Consider the following 8906-nt stretch of genomic DNA (forward strand, 5'->3'; position numbering starts at 1 on the left):
AAATATGCAGATTGTGGTGCTAAGGACTTTTGCGCCACAATCCGTGTCAGAAATTCGCCTAACATAGACGTATTTCCATATAATAAATTACCACCTAATTATATTATTATTCGGGGGTAGGGCTAATATCTTTATATTGTATAGAGTCTAGTTTATTATACTGTGCCCTGTATTTCCTAGTAGAAAAATGATTGTTGGGAAACACAGTCCTCATCCCTGACCACCAGGAACAGGTAGCACTCTGCCAGTACATGGTGGCCTCCCCTCTCCGCCACGCTGCTCCGCTGTGTACTGGTGCTTATTCTGACACTAGGGCTGGGTTCACATCCTATATTTCCCATAAATTTAATGCATACCAAAAATGTATGCGTTAACAGATTCCTCAGACTGATGCCGTACAGTGGCGTCCGTTCACCATACAGTTCCATTGGTATAAAAAAAATTACATTAACGTATGCATTTTTTTACTGGACTCTGAAGGATACAAAAACGTGGCGTGCTGCACATTTGTATACATCAAACCGATAGGAAATAAAACATTTCTAGGCTCTAGCAGGGCACATTTTTGAGAGTTTCCCTTTAAGACGCATAAAAAAGGCCCCTTATTAAAATACATATTTTTTGTGGGAATTCTTGCCAATGATCCTTGTCACTGTGCACGTTGTGGGACTATTTGTGTACTTATAGTAAGTGTTTGGTGGCTGAAAATATTGTAGCTGGCCAGCTAAGTCCTGTTCTAGGTTGCTATTATATCTTGTGTGCTAGACCCAGGACTGTGTATGTAGCCAGGGGGGCAGACCAGTGACCATATATAGGGGGATGGACTTATTGTAGTGTATACTCCTCCATCAACCCCACATAATCAATCATCCAGCCACAAACATTGGTCTGCACTCCCTCGTATGGATATAAAAATCGGCTACCTAACTGTGTCTCATATAAACTTGAGGCTCTCCCCTCTATGGTTCAGGGTGAGCAGCCTAGCCCGCTCAACGTGTTTCTCTGGTGACTTTTAATACTGCCACCAATTCATCAGGAGCACTGTAGACACATACACACACACACAAATGTGCTGACACGCTCTGGCGCATAGCATGCAGCACGTAGCCTGCAGCACTGGGATGTCCGTAGTGCGGCCGCCCTACACTGCCGCTGAAAAAGAGAATGCCACACCCCCTAGGCCGGACAGCATCTCTCGGGAACCAATAGATCGGGGGCATCACTAAGCACAATTGCGCCCCTATCCCGCCTCTATACAGTATACTTGGAGACATAAGAGGTAGGAAACGATAATGAAGTGACTAATAGGCGGCTGTACTTCATACCCGGTATGGCAATGCTCAATAGTGATGAGCGGAAGGTGCCATATTCGATTTTGCGATATTTCGCAAATATTCGATTGGATATTCGTGTTATATTCGTCAAAATCGAATATTCGTAATTATTCCAATTATCGTGAATAATATGCGATTTAATTAATCGCGTATTGCGATTTTTTCTTTTAATAGTATAAGGCAACGTTCCTATGACTAATTGACTATGGCTAGGCTAATATGTGTATTTTACGAAATTTCTTAATATTGCTCTAACTTCGTCTTTTACAATATTACGAATATTCTAAAAGACGAAGTTAGAGCAATATCACGAAATTTCGTAAAATACACATATAGATTGTAATTTAGCTAATATAGTGCTATAATCCTTTTTTTTTCTCAATTTTTTTTGCCTCTTCTGAACTTACGTTTTGTAAAATATGTACACTATTAAAAAAATGACTATAGCAGTATATTAGCTAAATTACAATCTATATGTGTATTTTACGAATATTCTTAATATTGCTCTAACTTCGTCTTTTAGAATATTCGTAATATTGCTCTAACGTCGTCTTTTAGAATATTACGAATATTCTAAAAGACGAAGTTAGTGCAATATTAAGAATATACGTAAAAAGTTGAAATCGCAATTCGATTATTATAACTTGAATTAATCGGATTGCGATTTCAACTTAGCTAAGTTAGCACTGCTATATTCCATATTAGGCTAGAATTAACGAATATGGAATATAGCAGTGTTAAGTTGAAATCGCAATGCGATTATTATAACTTGAATTAATCGGATTGCGATTTCAACGTAATTCTCAAATCCGACAGTACATTCTAGTATATGGAGACGTTCCCATGGTGCTACATGAGCACGGAAGTCGGCAGAAGCGGCAACGGGCACTGACTGGAGCAGCCAGGAAGCCAGGAATCCAAAGTACAGGTAAGAACAACTTTAGGGAAGTGGGAAAGAAAAAAATATAGCAGTAAAAAAAAAAAAAATATGAATATCCGATTTCGCGAATATATAGAACAATATTCTAAATATTCGCAAAATCTCGAAGTTGCGATATTCGAGAAAAAAATTTGCAATTCGAATATTCGCGCTCAACACTAATGCTCAATAGATATACTAGCAAGGGACCCTATTAGGAAAAACAAAACCAGCATAAACACTACAGCTGATATGTGTGGATGGTTACCAGGCATGTAAACGCATGGATACACATCAAGATCTAAACTAATATCCATATGACACCCATAACAGCCATATGGATAATATGCATGACAGCACTTATATACCAGTACAGAGACCGCACATTTTAGTGACCACAATTATTATAGTGAAATGTTATCTGCCAGGTAGTCGCCTACAACGTTTAATATTGCTTAGTGAACACTTTTGATCCTTTATTGCTTTAGATAAGTGATGGCATGTTTTTTATCCAGTGATATTAGCTCTGATAACTGGCTGGGTAACCCGCGGGAGGTATTCTCTGAACAGGAATTACCTATTTCCTCACAGTCAGCTAGCATCTCCTGTGTATTTAAAAATCTGTTGTGTTACCACACGCCTCTACCCCGCTACTACTTCTTAAGAGCTTTTACATTGTCCTCAGAGTAATTTATATTCTGTCTTCACAACTGTGCATGTAAAACTATGTTAAATGTAAATTTCCTTGTAATTTTCCATGTTCACCAGCAGGTGACAGCAATGCATTCTTAAGGAACTAGTTACAGTTTAGTGTATGTAGGCTGGAATGGTTCATTCCAGCTTAGCTCCCCCTCTGAGGAGGTGTGGACTGTTCCCATATCCTGCAGCTTGGGTAGAGAAGGAAGTTAAGTCAGTGTAGCCCGCCCCCTGCTAGGGGTAGGGTGTGTGTGTAGGAGATCCCCTGCATAGGGAAGAAAGGCAGGATCTTGTCTCGGCTGAGACATCGGTCAAATCCCCAGTCTGAGAACTTGCAGCATTAGCTGGATGAGAAGAAAGCAGACAATCTCCAGAGTTCCAGGACAAAAGCATTCCCTGAGAGCCTGTCTGTGAGTAAAGTCCAGAGACCAACGAGAAGCCACATCCCTCCTCAGCTAGTCAGTCACCACAAAGCAAAAGATAAAGAGTAGTGCAGAAGATAAATTCCTGCCACAGTTAGAGAGCTACTAAGCAGACGTCTTTTCCTGCAGGCTCCAGATTTATAGTGCAGAAGATTTATTCATGCCAACTATTGCCAAAACCTGCTGGGACCAAAGACCAAAGGTGTATTTTGCTTGGATACAAGTTATTTTCAGTAAAGAAAAGTTTGAACTTCATCTAAAGGTCTGGACATCATTTCTGCTGCAAAATTCCTCTATTACTCCTACTATAACTACACTTAAATTTATTGCAAGTGAGCCAGGAGTCCACCTGTACCCAGGTAGGAGACACCGTTGACACAATTATCACCACCTATAGAGACATTATAGGCCATTACACCACTCTGGCATTCCTAACCTCGGACGTGCATTATAAGACCTTGGAAGGGCCCTGTGATAGTACCCTGCGCACGCTGCAATTAGCGTCACAAACAAACTATAGATTATTAACCACCCATATCCTGACGCACTGCATAGGTGGCGTCAATGTACCTGTTCCTGCTCTATTGCATATACAAGGACCATGTTCCGTCATGGTGGGAGATGCAGACCCTAGAGACGTATCTTAAGAACAAAAATGTTCCTGGGGGCTGCGAAATCCAGTATTACCGAATGCCAGGGTCAAATCAGAGGAACTCATGAGAAAATGAGAGAAAGAATCTATTGAGTCCTCCCTTCGTCTCATGATATTATTACTAGAGGAAGAGAAGAACATCCTAGCCAAGACCACCAGTGATCTGCAAGAACAGATTGAGACAGTGAAGAAATTCACACATGTTTGTGCGCGATACCCGTGATTTTAAGGAGGGCACTGTCTTTAGCTTTACAGGTAGAAAAAGCAAGACAAACATAGAGAGCGAGACAGATTTTTCATCCTCAGAGGGTGAAATAGATGTTGAGATTATAGCAGCTGCATCTGTGAACACCAAAAGCAACAGAGGCAGAGGGCGAGGTTGGCGATCTAATAGGAATCGTGGCAGAGGTAGGGCTGACAGGAGTGACAGGTGGTTTTTTTTAGGCATGGGTACAGAATACCCCCTAAGAAACAGGAAAAATCAATAACTCCACTCGAGTATGCTGAGGACTTGCAAATAATTGTCTGATGTCTGCCTGTTGGCAGAATTGTGGGTGGAAGGACAAAGACCTGTTGGTACGGGCCCTTTCACCTACCTCAAATTACCCTCTAAGAAGTATCTGCCTGTCAGTGAATATTCTCCTCTGGATGTGTTCCTCACGACTGTAACAGAAAAACTTACGACACTGCATGTTTATGAACAAGGACCGTGTAATCTTACCCCTAGTGAATCTGTGGCCCTAGAATCACTGCAGAAGGACAAAGAAATGATCATTAAACCTTCCAATAAGGGAGGGAATGTGATAGTCCTAGGTAGGGAAGCATACAGGGAGATGTGTCTACGCATCCTGAACCACAGATCATGTTATGCCAAACTCCGTAATAACCTCACTGATACCCTCAGAATCAGCTTGGCACAAGTGTTGGGTGAGGCAAAAAGAGAAGGCCTGGTGAGCAGGGATGAATACACCTACCTGCTACCTGACAACCCCATTACCCCTGTGTTTTACGCTTTGCTGAAAATACATAAAGGGGTTAATTCCCTAAAGGACAGGCCTATAGTGTCGGGAGTGGGGAGCCTCACAAAAAAAGTCAGCAACTATGTTGATGTGATCCTGCGCCTCTTCGTATTGAGTCTTCCTTCATACGTAAGGGACTCAATGGATGTGCTGAGGCTTTTAAATGATGTGACATGTGAGAGCGGCACACTCCTTGCCAGTTTGGACGTGGAAGCCCTCTACAGCTCCATCCCGCATGAAAGAGGATGTGAGGCTGTGACAGCATTCCTGGCAGAAAGAGGGGCTCATCTAGCGTCACACAATGAGTTTGTCATTAAGTTGCTGGACTTTGTCCTGAAGAATATCATTTTCCTCTTTGATAGACAGGTCTTCCACCAGCTCAGGGGGGTGGCGATAGGCAGTCCCTGTGCCCCAACCTTCGACAACCTATACCTGGGCTCATGGGAGAGACAAATTGTCTTTGGGGAGAACATAGGTCGATGGGCCTCATCCATCACATTGTGGCTGAGGTTCATCGATGACTCATTCTCTGGGATAACATAATGATTTAGGATTATACTTCACCAGTGAGATCAATGACACTGAACTGACATTCCTTAATTTGTGCATTAAGATTGGTCCAGATAGAACAATCACTACCAATATGTTCAGAAAAAAACGACAGCCACAAACACACTACTCAAATGGGAGAGTAGTCACCCGCTGAAGCGTGGCATCCCAAAAGGACAATATCTGCGGGCAAGGAGGAATTGTTCTGAGTGGGCCGATTTTAGGACTGCGGCAAATTATCTAAGGACTAGATTTATTTGGATGGGCTACCCAGCCGAACTGTTGGGAAAAGCATATGTAGTGTCCCACTAGGTAGGAGTGGGCACTACACAAGGGTCAATTGGGTAACGTGTTACTTCTGCTCACAAGGGACAGTGATATTATATTTATCCATGCATTGTAATGTAATTTACTGTGTGTATTACATATGTTGGTTCCCCCTGTTATATGCTTATTAGGCCTAGTTGGGTGTAATTAAACATTCCAGACACTAGAGGGAGATAGGGAGCCCCTAGTATAAATGTCCAGGCCCCGACAGGGAGGGGTTAGGTCATAGTCAGGAGTCAAAAGTGAGAAGGCACCAGCCCAGGATATGCTGAGGGCCTTCTCCTGACATGCAGCTAGATAGTCCTGGTTCCTAGCTGCACCAGGAGGCTAGAAGGAGTAGAGCCTGCTTGGAGACGGAGTGTATTCCAGGGGACTAGAGGAGTCACCTAGTCATCCTGAAGCTCCTGAGGCTAAGGATAGCTCAGTTGAGATACCCCAGTAGTAGGACAGCACCTCCTGGGAGAAACCTGCAGCCACCTTTCCAATCCAGCAGACAAGACAGCTAGGAAAATAAGGTATTGTAACCTTAAGCAAGTGCCAATACTGGAGGAAGGATTTTTATACCAAGGATTTAAGCCAGCAATTAGGCATCCGGGCCTTGGGATCCAGCCAGCTAGAATAGCTGTGGGGATAGAGCAGCATTGTACTGCAAAGCATTAACTGTTTACCCTCCAAGTATCTTGCAAGATTGAAACCTGCTGTGAAGTAAACCTGCTGTGCATCTTGTACTGTAAAGGACTGCATTATACACCACTGCAACTGATTGTATAAAGTTGGACTGTTTTACCAAGTAAAGCAACGTTTGGTTTACCAACTGTGTACTTCATTAATCCTCCTGCAAACCGGTGTGCCACCTTTACAGGCACTGGCGTCACGATTCTTAAAGGGACCTTACCTAAGGCACTCAAAATACCTGCAACATCCAGGGCACCTCACACACCATCAGGCCTGGTCCCTATCTACAGAGTGTGCCCCAGAGGAACTAGTGTCTACCTCTCCTTCACTGTCGCATGCCTGCCCAAGGTTCTCCTCAGAAAAGTGAGTAACCCTAGATTGCCCATACCGTGACCTCACTGTCGCTAACACCCTGCAGCTCTGGCGTGCTGCACATATGATCATGCAGCTGGGTGCAACAGAGAGAGTTTGCTGCATCCGAAAATGGCCATCAGTGATGGCCCTAGAGCTATAATCAATGGTACATTTGATATAGCGCATAGGGAAGTACGTAAGGTTCTAAAGGATAACTGGGGCCTCCTACAGTCTGATACGATAGTGGGGCATCTAGTGGGAGACTAACCCCTCATAACATTCCATAGAGGTGGCAATTTGAGAGATAGATTGGTGCACAGTTCTTTCTCCACTCCAGTGTCGGAAATGTGGTTGCCCAATAGACGATCAGGCACCTTCAATTGTAGTGGATGTGTGGCGTGCAAGGTTATTAAGAAGGGGAAGGAGGTGGTGAGCACCAGTCACTTCATTATCATTTCCTACGTGAGTATACTGTATAGAGCAGTGGCTTGCCAGCACCCAGGGCAAGCCATGTATTGCGCCCTTCCCCCCCAACCTGTGTACACGTCCCTTTTTACAGATAATGTAGTACATGTCACTGCAGTCCTATGTAACACCACAGATAACACAGTGATAACTCTCTGAGTACAGATAATGTAGTAGATGGGTGTGAGGCCCCAGAATTCAGAACACGCACAGTGTGACCTGAAGTCTGGGGCCAGGATGCGGCAGGGTGGGCCATATTCTCAATCCACCCCCCAACCCTACCGTGAAACAGATATGTGGATGGACATAACATACATTGCTACGAAATATACAGTATAATACAGCACCACATACCTCATCCATCCAGTGACATCTCCTAGTGATGTAGACTTTCCTTAACGTCTTCATTCGGAGATAAGACCGCCATGATACCTTCTTTCTGCTGCGTCTCTACAGAGTTTGCCAGAAAACATTTTTAGATTCCTCACTTTACTATTATCCTCCCCTCCTTGTACCTCAACACAGGTATCCTGCTGCCCCCCCCCCCCCCCCCCAATACTGTGGTAGAGCCAGACAGATAGGAGGACCAGAGATGAGGCACACTAATATATACTAATATTACAGAGGGGCCATTATATATTATAATAATACAGAAGGGCCATTATATATTATAATAATACACAGGGGGCCATTATATATACTAATAATACACAGGGGGCTATTATATATTATAATAATACAGAGGCGGCCATTATATACGGTATACTAATAATACAGAGGGGACATTATATACCGTATACTAATAATACAGAGGAGGCCATTATATATACTAATAATACAGAGAGGCCATTATATATACTAATAATACAGAGGAGGCCATTATATATACTAATAATACAGAGAGGCCATTATATATACTACTAATACAGAGGGGCTATTATATATACTAATAATACAGAGGAGGCCATTATATATTATAATAATACAGAGGGGGCTATTATAGATTATAATAATACAGAGGGGGCTATTATATATACTAATAATACAGAGGGGCTATTATATATGCTAATCCATGTGGAGGGGGCACAGAGGAGGCAAAACCACTGTGTAGAGATGAGCAAATTTAATGTTATAAAATTAGTTTGTGCTTCGTTTGGTGGTAGAAGCAGAATTGCGTTATGAATTCCGTTACCACGGACCATAACACAATTCTATGATGGAATGCCTTTAGAGGCATTCCGTTATTCATTCCGTCATAATAGAAGTCTATGGCCTGCAAAACGGATCTGTCCCTTTTCCGTTATGCAGCCCATAGACTTTTATTATGACGGAATGAATAACGGAATGCCTCTAAAGGCATTCCATCATAGAATTGTGTTATGGTCCGTGGTAACGGAATTCATAACGCAATTCTGCTTCTACCACCAAACAAAGTGTAAACGAATTTCAAAATCTGAAATTATCTCTACCACTGTGTGGAGGGGGCACAGAGGA

This window comes from Bufo gargarizans, unplaced genomic scaffold, assembly GCF_014858855.1.
Source record: "Bufo gargarizans isolate SCDJY-AF-19 unplaced genomic scaffold, ASM1485885v1 original_scaffold_1446_pilon, whole genome shotgun sequence".
Classification (NCBI taxonomy): Eukaryota; Metazoa; Chordata; class Amphibia; order Anura; family Bufonidae; genus Bufo; species Bufo gargarizans.